This window comes from Lycium barbarum, chromosome 4 (genome assembly GCF_019175385.1).
Source record: "Lycium barbarum isolate Lr01 chromosome 4, ASM1917538v2, whole genome shotgun sequence".
Taxonomy (NCBI): domain Eukaryota; kingdom Viridiplantae; phylum Streptophyta; class Magnoliopsida; order Solanales; family Solanaceae; genus Lycium; species Lycium barbarum.
This window is the reverse complement of record NC_083340.1, coordinates 17,125,333-17,140,198: the sequence shown is the minus strand read 5'-3', so window position 1 is coordinate 17,140,198 and position 14,866 is coordinate 17,125,333. Positions and strand designations below refer to the sequence as shown.

General features: G+C 34.8%; 1 pseudogene; it reads left to right on the top strand.

Annotated features, from left to right (window-relative positions):
* Window positions 1-292: 292 nt before the first annotated feature.
* On the top strand, window positions 293-11,166 carry LOC132637216 (mechanosensitive ion channel protein 10-like; annotated as a pseudogene).
* The last annotated feature ends 3,700 nt before the right edge of the window (window positions 11,167-14,866 follow it).

The window sequence follows — 14,866 nt, the reverse complement described above, 5'->3', positions numbered from 1 at the left end:
CATGAAGGGTTATTTAATCATTTAATAGTTTTAATATTTTCATTCCACATTCTATTCCGCATAAAATAATTCATAGTTTTCTCATAACTTATACAGGTATTAGTTAAACGGAAAAGGGAAACTAGCTCAAACCCAACATATTGGAATGAATTATGTGTTTTATTTTGGAAAGTAAAACATGAAACCAAACATTGTACGGCAATATGTGCGATTAGCTGCTCTATTTCTTATACCAAACGTCACCTTAACCTTTGATGACACGTTCACATTCTATATAAGGTGTAGAATAAGGTTGATTGATAGTATGATGAAATTAAACCAAGTGAAGTAGCTCAAAAAAGATGGAGAAACTAGCAGCCTCCGATCATGTGATTCAGTTCATAGACGAACAAGATGGCAAGAAGAGCACCGATGATGCTAATTACATGACAGAAACAAAACTTACCCAAAATCGTTCAAAATTTCAAACAATACGCCGCCTTACTTTCTCAAAACCAAAAGCTCGAGTCTTTGAGTTCAATAGTAGTGTTCCAGTCAACCAAAAAACTTTCAATTTTGGCGATGAATCTGATGAGTCGTTCGAGCCCTCATGTGAAAAGGATGTAGATAGTGATGACGAATATGACCAAGAACATCACAAGGATGAAGAAGGATATGGGAATATTAAAGAGGAGCACAAATAAAAAAAGAGAAAAATCCCTTTAAGGCTTTTGTTTGAATGGTGTTTTTTGTTACTCACAACATCTTGTTTAATATGTGCTCTCACAATTTCACCTCTACGGGAAAATCCCTTATGGGGTCTTAACTTGTGGAAATGGTGCGTAGTGATTCTTGTCATTTTCAGTGGTCGCCTTATTTCAAGTTTTGTCATTCGACTCCTCGTCTTCCTCATCAACAGAAACTTCATGCTTCGCGAAAAGGTGTTGTATTTTGTCTATGGTCTTAGGATAAGCTTCCAAAATTGTGTTTGGTTAGGTCTTGTCCTTTTGTCTTTGATATTCATGTTCAACTCAAATCTCAACAAACAAATTAAAACAAGATGCTGACAAAATTACGTGAAACTTTACTAGTTTTACTCATTGCTGCAACGATCTGACCTGTTAAGAACATTCTGGTCAAAGTTTTAGCTTCGTCTATTTTCGTTGCTACTTACTTTGATAGTATGAAGGAAAGGTTTTCCATCACTATGTTCTAGACACTTTCAGGTCCGCTGGTTGATGTCAAAGAAAGGCATAAATTGAAAGAATTGAGGAAGTTGTCGAAGCTAAAGAAGCTGAGTACGCAAAGCAAGTCATCAGCATGGAGTGTGAAGAGATTGGCTAAGTATATAAGGTTCTTTGGGTTGTCAACAATTTCTAAGAGTGTGGATGAGTTTGGGAACACTGCAACTGAAGATTACTAGTGAAATGGAGGCTAGAAATTGTTCCAGAAAGATCTTCAAGAACGTGGCCAACATAATCAGTAAAAGCACTTTGTATAATACCACCTAAAGTGATTTTAAAATATATAACCTTTATATTTATTTTTCCTATTTATATTTATTTTTCCTAAACAATATAATCAGTAAAACCACTCTGTATATTTTGTGTATCGCCGGTGAGTATATAGTATACACTTGTTACAATTTTCTATACTTATTGTTGCTCCCAAATGCAAACGCAAGCATATGTGGTCGTACAAGTAATATAGGATTTTAAAGTCCAGATATCGTACCCACAGGGACTTAAGATTAACTATTTACTAAATTAAACTGATGCTAAAAATCTAAACAAGAAATAAAATCCAAATTTATATTTATAAACTAAATAAAAATAAAAATAAAGCAAACAATGAACTCCAACCACGAAAAAGCAGATTTCTATCGGAGAAGAGAGATCTAGGGCTATGACCACTAACAATCTAGTTGAGTCTTCAAATCGTTCTACCTATGGGTTACTAGTTGACGGTTTAATTATAACTTTATGAGTATCTTCCGAGTTGCTCACAAGCCCGTAGATGCTACTATAACGCTTATATTCCTATGGTCGCCAGAGGTAACAAAAACATATTTACTTCTCTGTATTCAACTAAGCAAGGCTAAAGGGTATATTCCTATCCTCATTAGCGAAACGATTTTATCGAACAAGCTCTATTTATTCTTATTATGCATGCAAATTCCCTATCCCTAATCAATTCACACGCCACAGATAGTGTCTAACTATTTCATCAAATAATCAAACAATTAAGATCAAGAATAAATAAATAACCCAAAGATGGAAAATCAATAGACATAAACGATAATCAAAAGTCAACTTTCATGTGTGTGTCAAAACCCTAAAACTATAAAGTTTAGCTCCACATAGATATGGAGGAAAAACAACTAATCATCCAAATAAAAAAAATGTAAAAATAAGTATTACAAAGAAGAGGATAAAACCCTATAACTACGGCCTCCACGGCAGCTCCAAACTTTTTCCAGTTCCAAAGTTCTAAACTAAGGGTATCAAATTTTCCAAAGTTATGTAAAAACCCTATCTTATGGACTATTTATAGGCGTAGAAAAAATCCCATACAAAATAACCAAATCCAACATAAAATAGGAAAAACTAGAAAATTAGCACTGTGCGCGAGGACATCCTCCGCTTTCAACTTGGCTTAGGCGAGCAGAATGTTGCCAGGTACTACGTTTCTTTTGCTAATTCAATTTCAATTGTATCTTTACTTTATTCAATTCCCAGCACAATATTGCCCCAGTCATTTGGTCAGCATTACAGATTCCCATTTTTTTTTTTCTTCCAACTTTTCTGCGACGTTCCTCTTTGACGTCTAAATTCCTTGATTCATTCTTTGTTTATTTTGCCCACTTTTTATTCAAGTTTGCTCGAAGTCCCTTCATCTTCACACCGCTTTATTTCTACATAATAAAAATATAATATTAGCACAACTCATTATAATTAATACTCAAAAGATGATTAAAAGTATTGAAGTAAAATGAGAGGCATCCAATGAATAAATATATGTATTTTAGGCCGAACATCACCAACCCGCACTTAAACTCTTGCTCGTCCTCGAGTAAGCATTAAAAACACTCTCAATAAATCAAGCTTAGCAACGCCACCACTTTGGTTGATACCAACAATTAGGCCTTATAGCAAATTACAACATCAAGTACACTTCCTGATCATTATGCAAGATATACAAGCTAGCACAATCAAACTACAAACTTCTCACCTCAAAGACGGACTGTACAACTCATCAAATTTCGGCTCGCTCACCTACTCTGCCAAATAAAGCTAATAACGTCACCTATCTATCATGAAACAAGTGCCCTCACAAGAAATTATCCATACACTCAAATTGGTAGTTGGGCATCAGACACCTCAACCTTTTTATTTACTGAGCCTGCAGGTCATGGATATCTGAGCCAAATTGATCTATCTCTTGTTTGAGCTTTGTTCTTTCTTCCATGAAGTATGCCATGTCACATGTAATTTCATCAAGATAATCCTCCCATACCTCTGTATAATCGGTGAGCTCGAACCAATAGCCAAGTATCACTTACAACATCCACTTTGTGAAAATCACTTGAGAGACTAGAACAACAGTTTGGACACTCATTCCACTTACCACCACACCATTTACAAAAGTTCCAATCATAAAATTTTGAAGGGTCACACAACACATCCTGTATGATCCAAATTTTAGAACAATTTTCCCATGAGTGGGATCCTCCACAAAGTTCACAAAAATCATTTAAACATGAAGACCCAGCATTCAATTTTTCCATGTTAGGTTGGCTAAAATGGTTTTTTGAAAAGTTTTCTAAAAATCAGGAAAACGACTTCCCTGATAGAACCAGAGAAAACAAGTTCCATAAGTCATTTGCATGCTTATTGTCTTTCCCCCTACCCAAAATGCCACATGTTGTCCCACCCCCACTTTCCCACATAGCCACACCCAACCTCCAACCCCCACCCCTTGCCTCTCACCCTCATCCCCACCACCAGCATACAAACCCCCTTACTCCCCCATCGCCAACTACTCAGCCAATCCCCACCCCTAATCCCCAACTCACCCCTACCCCTTATCCCCTCCACCTCTTCTTGGGAAAACATTTTATGTTTACATATTAAATATTAAAATAAATAAGAAATTACTTATTTTGAAAAAAAAAAAAATCCTTCGTACGAAAATCAGCCATGCATAGTGTAAAAATTCTGAAAGTTAAATTCTTGAAAGTTTTAATGGGTATCGATTAATTTTTAAGTGCATGTAAGTACGAGCATACTATGAGAGGAAGTACTTGGCACACTCATTGAATGATACAAAGACGGCAGTGCAACAGCTTCACAAGTTAGCACGTGGGATAGTGAGTTTCATATTACTTGTGATTTTACTCTTAATGATGGGACTCTTGTCCACACACTTGCTCTCCTCCTATCCCAAATTGTCCTTTTGGGATTTGCTTTCCAAAACACTTGCAAGACTATCTTCGAATCCATCATCTTCGTGTTTGTTGTCCATCCTTTTGACATTGGAGATCGTTGTGTTGTCAACGGAGTTCAGGATCAATTTTAACCTGATGTAGCAAATAATCTTTCTTATCCCAACTTGCCCTTTAGGGATTTGCTTTACAAAACACTTACAAGACTATCTTCGAATCCATCATCTTCGTGTTTGTTGTCCATCCTTTTGACATTGGAGATTGTTGTGTTGTCAATGGAGTTCAGGATCAATTTTAACCTAATGTAGCAAATAATCTTTCTTGTTCTATCTTATTTGTCAACACGTAATATTTATCAATTATTTAATGACAATAATATAACCTACACAAGCTCTAAATATGTTTATTGTATATATGCAGATGATAGTTGAAGAGATGAATATATTGACAATAGTATTTCTCCGTTATGACAATGAGAAAATAACTACCCAAATGCAGTTTTGATCACAAAGCCAATAAGCAACTTCTATAGAAGCCCTGAAATGTATGACGCCGTTTCCTTTGATATTGATACCAACACTTCCATGGAAACCATCATAGCCCTCAAGAAGGCCATTCAATTGTAAGAACTCTTGTCACTTTCACCCACCCCCCTTTTTTAATTAATAATTTCTTTTCAATCTAACTTTTGTGGACTGTACGGGTCAGCCTGTGCACACCTCAATTATTTCTGGTATTGGGTAACTCTGCCCATCACGGCTTGGGCAGATGGGAAGAAATTGAATCACCTAGTGTTTTGCCTCCATTAGAATTTGAACATGAGATGTTGTTGACACCCAATTTTGTCCCTCCTTTATTTAATTTTATTCACTCGGGCGTCTAAATTTATTGACGAGCTAAATACTTTATTTTCACTACTATTATTTTCGCTACTTTTATTTCTGACATTACAAGTATCACTTTACTACAAATTTTAGATGATTCGTCATCATTTTATTTTTTCGGGTTTGGACTCGTTAAATTAATTACAAGACAACACTTTGCTAAATGTTTATTATTTATTGTCTTTACATAATATATATTATACCAGTTATTAAATTAGAATCCCAAAAATAATTAAATAGCGGAGGAAGGATCAACAATTTTCAGCCAAATTAATGGCCCAAAATACCAATACAATATTATTTTCATACCCAAATAAACAAACCCACATTTTATACCCAGCCCAAATTTTCAACCCACATTTTAGCCCAATTTATGGCCCATAACGTCCAGCCCATATTTCATTTGACCCGGCCCAGTATCTTTTTAACCTAAATCCGCCCCCTTTCTTTTCTTTTCCTCTTCCTCTTTCTCTCTTTCACCCTAATCCCTCTTTCTTCATCGCCGCTCTTCCACTGTTCCCTCCTTCTCCTCCCTCCGCTTCTTTCTCTCCTTCTCATGGCACCGCCGCACACCCCTAACCATTCCCGCTCTCGTCTTCTCCGCCTTCTCTCGTCTCTCTCTTCCTCCTTGTTCCCGCTTCTTTGTCATCTTCTCCATCTCTCTTCCGCCCCACACCCACGTTCTCTCCACTCACCTCTCTCCCACGTTTTCTTTCTGATCGCCTCACGTTCCCTCCACATTACCCCACACCCTCTCCACTTCTTCTCTCTCACACGTTCTTCACCTGCTCCTCACCATACCTCTGTCCCCCCACGCCTCACGCTCCTTCCACTTCTCTTTGTCTCCCACTCCTATCTCTCATACGCTCCTCTCTCTCTTTTCTTAAAACCAAATGAAACCCAATAAATCTGGGGGGGATCTTTTCAGTTTTGGAGAAAAAGAAAACAATCCTAACATCGAGGGGATCCGGGTGGAATCATTTTAGGACACGAGTATTTTTGTTACAAACACCATTGATAGCAATCTTTACTTTCTACTTCCTAGCATTTTCATTCAATTCGCCAAAAGTGAATACAAAACTTTAGTTCACAAAAATCCGCAATACTTTCGTTCGAACTCGTTTGGCTCAAGGTTCGGGTCTATTCATAACGAGAGAGTAGATTCGAGGCCGTCGACACCCACTTCACTGCGACCACAAGAGGTAAATTTCCTATCTGTTTATTGTTTTATTGGATTTCTAGTTATGCTTTGCTAAGTTCAGTATCAGTTTAAGCTTAATGTGTTTAATTATATTTATCAAGTTGATTTGATTGGGTTTGAACTGAGTAATTAGTTAAGTGGTAATTTTGTTTAGTCGCCGATGTTTGTTAAGTTATTTGCTGGCTATGTTAGTTAAATGATGTTTATGTGTTGATGTTCTGATTTATGGTAGTCAAGGGTTGTGTTCATTGGGTCTGAATATTGTTGTTATACTGCCAGCTTTAAACCTCTTGTGTATGACTTGATCTCGGTTGTTTATCTCATATGACTTTGTATGTTGACACCATGAGTAACATATAAACTGACGTGTATCCCTGAAACATTGTCTGTGTTTGTCTAATGCATAATTTTGGCAATCTGTCTAGGTATCTTGATCCCTTTGGGTTTAGTTCTGGGTTTCTCAAATATGTGTGTGGTCTGATACATATTCATACTTAGAACAATTGGTGATTACTTTTCTCTATGTTTGTCCATGTCTACATAGTGGTTAGTTAAATCTGTTGTTTGGTTGCCCATGGATGTGTTGTGAATGTTCTATCAACATATCAATCACAGTTTACAACACAAGCATGTTTTAGATTAGTGTTAAGATCACATATATTCTAAAGGGTTGTGAGATGAAAGTAGCTTAGATCAACATGATGTCCTATAAGAGACCTATTGTATGGCTACTAGATTGATAAAGTCCAACCAATCGCATAGATGTGAAAGTATTGTAAACCTTCATATAGGGATCAGATTTGAATATTTGCCTATTTGTCTTTTCAAACAAATGAATGACAGAACTTGACTTGGGGGCATGTCTTTTGCTTGTGTGGTATTATGAACTGTATCTCGGACTGCTATTCTGTTTGCCTTTCTGCTATTCTGTTTGATCCAGCCCTTTCAACAATTGATGGTTGGTTCAGACTACGTATGCTTGTCATTTGCAAACATCTTAACAAAAAAAACTAAATTTTGCACTCATTCGTTGATATACTTAAGATCTAATTTGCTGCAGAGTCATTATAGTACCATAGGTCATTCTTTTGGTGTTGTCTTCTTAAATCTTGCTATGACCTATCATTCATTCACCTCCTGACCATTCTGATGAGTTGTGGCTGAATCAGTCACAATTATACTTGCCTTGTTTGGCCCTTATCTCTAAGTATATTTTCCTATACCCTTAGTTGTTCCCTTTATGTCTCTAGTGCATGGAAACACTCCACCTAGCTCTATATCAATATTCTGAATTGATTTGCCTTTGTTGGTCCTCAGCAACCTGCTCTCTGCCCTTTTTTTAATTTGAGTCATTATTGTTGAATGAATCAATCCGATATTAGCCTGACATTTATGGTCTTATAAACTGCTGAAACCTTCTTTAAATTCATCTTTCGAGATTTAAAAGACTGAGTATCATCCTGTCCACTTTTCCTCGAATCATTTTCCTGATGTATGTTTTCCTATACAGCTACATATGTTAATTGTGATAAGTACCATTAGCTGAAAACACTGCCCTTTTAGTTTAACTTGACTGCTGCAAATTTGCAGCAAATGTTTGCTATATTTGGCTGGATTGATTCTCTATTTTGGTGCCTATTTTGAGGAGATATTACTGTTGTTGCTTACTCTACTGTTTTACTATGACATTGGGCTGCTGTGTTCTATCTGTGATTCAATGCTTGTTTTCTTTTTATACGTTCATGATAAATGAGAAACTGATTGTAAAAATAGAATTAAGAGGTGTTGATATTTTAATTCTGGCCTTGTAAGCCACTGGTAGTGATGATATTTTTCTATAGATCTTAGTGTTATGCCTTGTCAATATGAAGAACATGAACTGAAAATCGACCTGAGTACTATGATATCCCTCTTGAACTTAATAGGTGTCCTGTATGTCTCAAATCTGCCATGTTTAGACTCGGGTGTGTATTATGTTTGACATTTGAAGAACATGTTACGTCCAAGTCATTCTTGATAATCAGTTTTCCCCTTTAGCACACTGAGATTCATTATTTATTTTTCATAAAAAAAATGCTTAGTTTGGACTTCCAGCATGTTTGTTTTGCCTTTCCAGTGTTTTGTTATCTAGCTTTTGCTAATTTTCCCGAATGAATACTAATTCTTTTCGTTCGTTTTAATGCATGACTATCGAGTACGAGTCCAAGGGACTCGTCATCTTCCGCATCCGGTGTTGGGCTAAAGGCCCAACGTAACATTCCTCGAGTCATCCCCCCATATAGTAGCAGCCAATTCGCAGCCAAACAAGGGAATAAAAATCTGGGCCGAAGCCCAATAGGCGTGACAACAGCAGCAACAAATAAAAATTGTTACTGGGCCGAAGCCCAGCTGCAAACGGATCACAGCAATCCAAATGGGCCAAGCCCATTTATATTATATCTATCCCTCTATTTTCCATTTCTGTGTGCATTTAACATGTATTGTATGACTAACATTTATGCTCGTTAATTAAGATAAACTTTAGAAATATTAAGGGTTTTAGTTTAGTTATGGGTAGTTAATTCCGCAAATTTACATTTACTTCTATTTATGTTCTAAACTACTTATATAGTATCTATAAACATTTATTTGAGTAATTGATTTTCAAAATAGCATGATTACATCTTTTGGCTAAGGGAATCATAATTTACTATTTTAGAAGTTTAAAACGTCACAAATCTTACACTAATGCTAGCTTATTCTAAGAAATAAAAAGCAAATTAGTTTCAACGGATAGCCTTTTCACTTTAGTTCCTTTCCAAACATTTGAAATACATGTTCGTTTAAAACAACCTTTGCACAATATACATTAAACTATTGGTCTTTCTACGAAACTTTTTTTTTAAATCCATTTAACATTAATTTCACAATAACTCTTTTAATTTGTGAGTTGACAAACTCATTTTTCTCCAAATACATATAAACATTACGCATCTCGTTTTCTTTTAGTTTATTTGTAATTAAACTCTTTTTATGCAACTATTACTTTTCCACAAGTATTATTTTAAACAATACATTTATACTCTCGTTTAAAATTTTAACAACATTTATAAGTCCTATTTCAAAATAGGATTAAAAGTACTCTTTTATACAAATTATTATTATTTTTACAAGTTTTATTTTAAATAGCATGCTTACGTATTTATCTATAACTTTAGCCATACTTACAAAATTACTTTCTTTTTTCTATAATACTATATTTACATTTATCCTAATTAATTTTAAGTCCGGTCGGTTAACCATTGTTAATGGGTCTTAAAGGATGCCTAATACCTTCCCTTTAGACTAATTGAACCCTTACCTAGAATCTTAAGTTTCGCAGATCTTAAACAGAGTTAACTTTAAACATAACTTTAATAAACCTTAGGTGTCCTAATTCACCGTAAATAATTAGGTGGTGACTCCTTAACAAAACAAAAAACAGGAATCTCCAATATGCCGTACGTCTAATTTTAACTCCCGGGGTTAAAATGGGGTGTGACAGATGTCATAGTTCTTCACCCACTTTATTGACCACACCTTGAATGCATTTATGTGGTTTTCTTAACCTATATATCTATATTTTGTGTCAAAATACTTGGTTCGGCTAAACCCACACAAATGAGGCTATATCCACCTCAAAACTTGTCTTATTTCTCAAGCTATTAATCATGCTTTTTATAACAGTTATCTATAACTATCTTTTAGGTAACTTGATGATATAAAAAAATTAGTCTATTAGTGAGCAGAAGTTAACCTCTTTCTGTTTTCTTGATCCGGACCACAGTGATTCTAAATGTTTAGATGCAGTAAGTAAGAAGCTAAGTTTTAATTTTAACTTTAGCAAATTGTGATTGCTTGATATACTAGTCTACGTCAGCCACCATTCCAAACTTGTCTTGATATTGCCAGTTCACTAGATGGGATGGCAACCTTGTCTTTTTCTTTTCTTATTTTGTGGATTTGAGGTTCATTTATTCAACTCAAATCAACATATATATATGATTATGTGTTTGATGGAAAATATATAATATATATATAGGTATCTCGAGAGCAAGCCAAAGTATTGGAATCCAAAACACTTAGTGATATTGAAAGGAATAGCTAATGTGTTCAAGATACGATTAACCATCAGAACTATGGGAATAGAAGCAACATGATCACTGAGCTCATCCTTGAGTTGAAGAAGATCTTTGAGACCCTTAATATCAAATACTCTCTTCTCCCTCAACAAGTCCAAGTGGACATGACCAATCTCAGAAATTAATATGTCATTCAAGAGGTAAAACATTGAGGTAGTTCATTGCTACAGGGAAGCTAATCTGGTTGCTGATGGACTAGAAAAGTTGGCTATTATGCTTTAAGAAGGTTATCAGGCAATGTAAGAGCTTACCGCAGGCCTCCAAAGGAACTTACCACCTTGACAAATAGCAGTTACCAAGTTTCAGGATTTGCTATGACACATCCAATTTTTTGTCAGTTAAATTCAGTTCTTTCATCACTGTCCATGGGAGATATTTTTTTGTTGTGCATATATTAGAAGAAAACTTTGCTCTTGTAACTCTCCCAGCTTTTTGTAGAGCATCACTATATTATGTATAGGGCTAATTTCATGCTTAAGTGTCTCTGTTTTAGTCATACTTCTTTGAGACACAATGGTGGCACTATAGAGTTTTACTAATTTTATTATAGGTGAGTTTGTTCACCTTGTGTGTTGTGGAGGTTAGGCTCACATCCCCCTCCATTTATGTAATTATTACTAATCAATAAACAAGGTGGGATCAAGCCAAAACCCCATCACCTCCAAGCCTTAGCTTTAGGTGAATTTGCTTAATTTAAAATAAAATAAAATATGCCATTGCACTCTTTGATCATATTTTATTTGATATCTATATGACAAGCAACAAGATAATTGCAGCTAATTAATTAAGACAGGTCTATAAATTGCAATAATGTTGCTGCTTTAGTTTCTGGATAAAACATTTTATTTGTGGTGTGTGCATTTAATTTTCCTTGTCAACCCTTTATTAACTTCTCAAGTCTCCACCATGCATTAATTTCATTCTCCTTTATTTTAATTATGCTAGTGTTGTTTGCTCCTATTGTCTGTCCTAAGTCTAGACAAAGGAGGATTATAATAGGCTACCCCGATAAATAGTATAAAACAAATCTATTTACGAATCTTACATTATTGTCGATATCATCAAGATGAGAAGCATGGTTGATAAGATGGGATTTTACCAACTCATTTGCATCTTCACATGAGCTTTTGTTGTCTTTAAGTGATGGATATGATTAGATTCTTACATAGGTTGCATGATTTCAGGTTGCAGCAGTTGTAGAGTTAAGAACACAGAAAGAAATGAAGATCAAATAAGTAAAAGAGCCACAATTACACAACTTTGGACGTTAATTGAGAAGTTCCATTAGCTAATGAAGATCTGTAATCGCATTTGAAAATCGCTAAAAGTGGAATGGTGCAACGAAAAGCAAAAAAGTTGGCCAAGTGACCACTTTTAGAAGATTAGAATTGTCATTGACAGAGGCTGAATCGCTAATAGAAAATCTGGGTCGCCATTGACAAGGCTGAATCGCTACTAATAGAAATAGTGATTCTGAATCGCTAATAGCAAATTTGGATGCCTTTCGCGAATTTGATGTTTAGAGGGAAGAAGACAATTTGCTTTTAGCAAAATACAATCACTAAAAGCGATCCAAAAACCGTAATTGAGTCATTGTACACGTCTTAATTAAGCCCAAAAGTATAAACAAAATAATGTTTTATTAATTAAAGAACTTTTGTGGTAGAGAGTAGTACTAAGAAACTTTTGAGCTTTCTTCTCAGGGTTCTTGGTGACTTCACATTGGTTTTGCGAAATTTTCCTTCCTCTTTAAGCATTATATTTATGACTATTTTTAATTTCTTTTGTTTATTTTTTCTTTTAGTATGTTTAGCTATACTCATTTTCTAGGATTACGAATTTGAAGTGTTGTTGATGAGTTATTAATAGAAATTCTTCTTTCGATTAAACATTGTGTTGCCTAAATGTTTCATGCTTTATTGTATGCTTTATGATTGCAAACACTAGATTAATGGCTATTACGCTTTGATGATTACATGTACTAGACTTCTTTTGCTTCTTCCTCCGCTTCTTCTTATTCTACTTCTTCTCTTATCTAGGATTTGAGATTACCAGATATTTTCTAACAATTGATCTCGGATTTGAATTGGGTTTGTTTCATTTATATGAAAGAATAAGTTCATGATAGTTGAAAAGCTTGAAAACAATGGCAAATCACCATTGTTGCAAAATGAGTTTGTTATATTTGTTGTTTTTGCAAATTGATGATTGGGGTTCGTTCCTTATTATATATGAAACTTATGTTTCAAATTTGAGATAGATTCGGGTGTTGACTTGCGTGTTTGATTGTTGAAATTTGAAGAACAAGTTGTTGATTTTGGGCAAAATTTTGTTCGCCTAAACTTTATGCGATAGTGTCTGAAGTTTAGCCAACCTAACCTCATTTGAAAATTTCTGAAGTTTTGGCCTTGACACAGTAAAAATATCAGAAGTTAGGTCATGCCGAAGCCACAACCTCAACATTTTGTCTGAAGTTGGATACCACTTGTTGGTATCAAAATAACAGGGCATCATTCGGAAGCTTACAATTGCAAATCTTGAACAGCGATAAATCAGAAAAATAAAGAAAATATATTAAAAAGACATAATATTTCAATAGAATTTGGTCAATTGGCCTACATATGAAAACTAACATAAAGGAAAGCATAAAAACTATCAAGGGAATAATCTCCCCCCAAACAAGACTATCTAAATGCCTACATTGTGGATGCTATTATGTTATGTATGAGAAGAAAAATCTTCTATTTATAGAAGTCTAAAACATCTCCTCCAAAAAAAGGATAGATATAACATAGTTCTTTTCTACAAAGAAAGTGTAAGTGTTTTTTAGCATTTTAATATTACAAATTAATATATTAAAGTGTTGTTTTTAAAGTATCTTTGAAATGGTCCATGATCACGTTCAGTTCATGGCAGAATGTGGAGTTTAATGCCTTTGAAACTCCTTTATCCATTTATCACATTTACTCCTTTCAGTTAGTGTCATATAGGCAGAAGTGGCCTTTCCGTTTTTTGTCCTTAATTTTCCTTTAAACCACATCAGTTAGTGGTAAGAATATGGCCACTATTCTTCCTTTGTAACTCATGTAACCTCCGTATAATAATTCTTCCATTATCTACCTATTTTACTACCCCATTCATGCCCTATTCAATTCTAGGATGATTTTCTAAACTATAAATAGAAGTCTTCCTTAGATTTTGGGGGTAGAGAGAAAAATATATACTTCGAAGAATTCTTAAAAAGTAAGAAAAAAAAGAGTTTATTAGTTGAAGGAAGGTGTTCTTCTTTTTGGTGGAGTTTTGGACTCAACATCTTGTCCAGAGTTTGTTGAGTTGTACGACGTGATCGGGCTGTTGTATCCTGGAGGGGACAAGTCAGAAAAATTACTGCTGGACCGGTAGATTTGCTGCAGTGGGCTTGAATCTCCTTAAAGAGAGCGAGATATCTGAGCCTCAGCCGAAAATATTTTTTTCTTCATTTTATTTTTCAATTGTAATTGTAATTTCATTGTATTATCACCAACAAATTTCTACCAAAAATATTTCTTTTTGAAGTAAAACACAATTGAAATTTAGAGCAATCCTTAACAATCTGAAGCCTTTTCATATCACCAGATGTTCTCAATGTACTCCCATTTCATAATCAGTCTCCCGTCAAAGCTTGATCTATATTTATATTTCGTCTGTATTTACTAGTACACGTTTATTTTTTTAAGAAATTTCTCTTAATTAGTTAATCTAGCTTGTACTTTTCTAGGTCTTACGTCTTCTTGGTTCAACACAGAGAGTATGAAACATATTTTATCCACCAAAAGAAGAGAAGAAAATAGAAACGCTTTTTCCTGTAACTGATTCATGGAGCTTCTATTCTATTTGTTCTAATTGACTTGACCTTTTCATTTTGCCTTAGTATTGCATTCAGACATTTATTATTGAAGGCCACAACTGTCAAATATATGAAGTTAGGCTTTGGCAATGTTACAATTAACTACAGTAAAAACTGTTCGAAGTTGGCCTTTGCAGGCCATACAAAACTTCAAGCAAAAATGTTTAATGTTTGACCTTCACAAGGTCACACTTCAGAAAAAAGTTCTGAAATCAGGCACAAATTTCACAACTTCAGACACGAATATCTGAAATTGTATCTGATGCAGATAAACTTGACAATTTCTTTTAACTTCGGATATAATTTACTCCT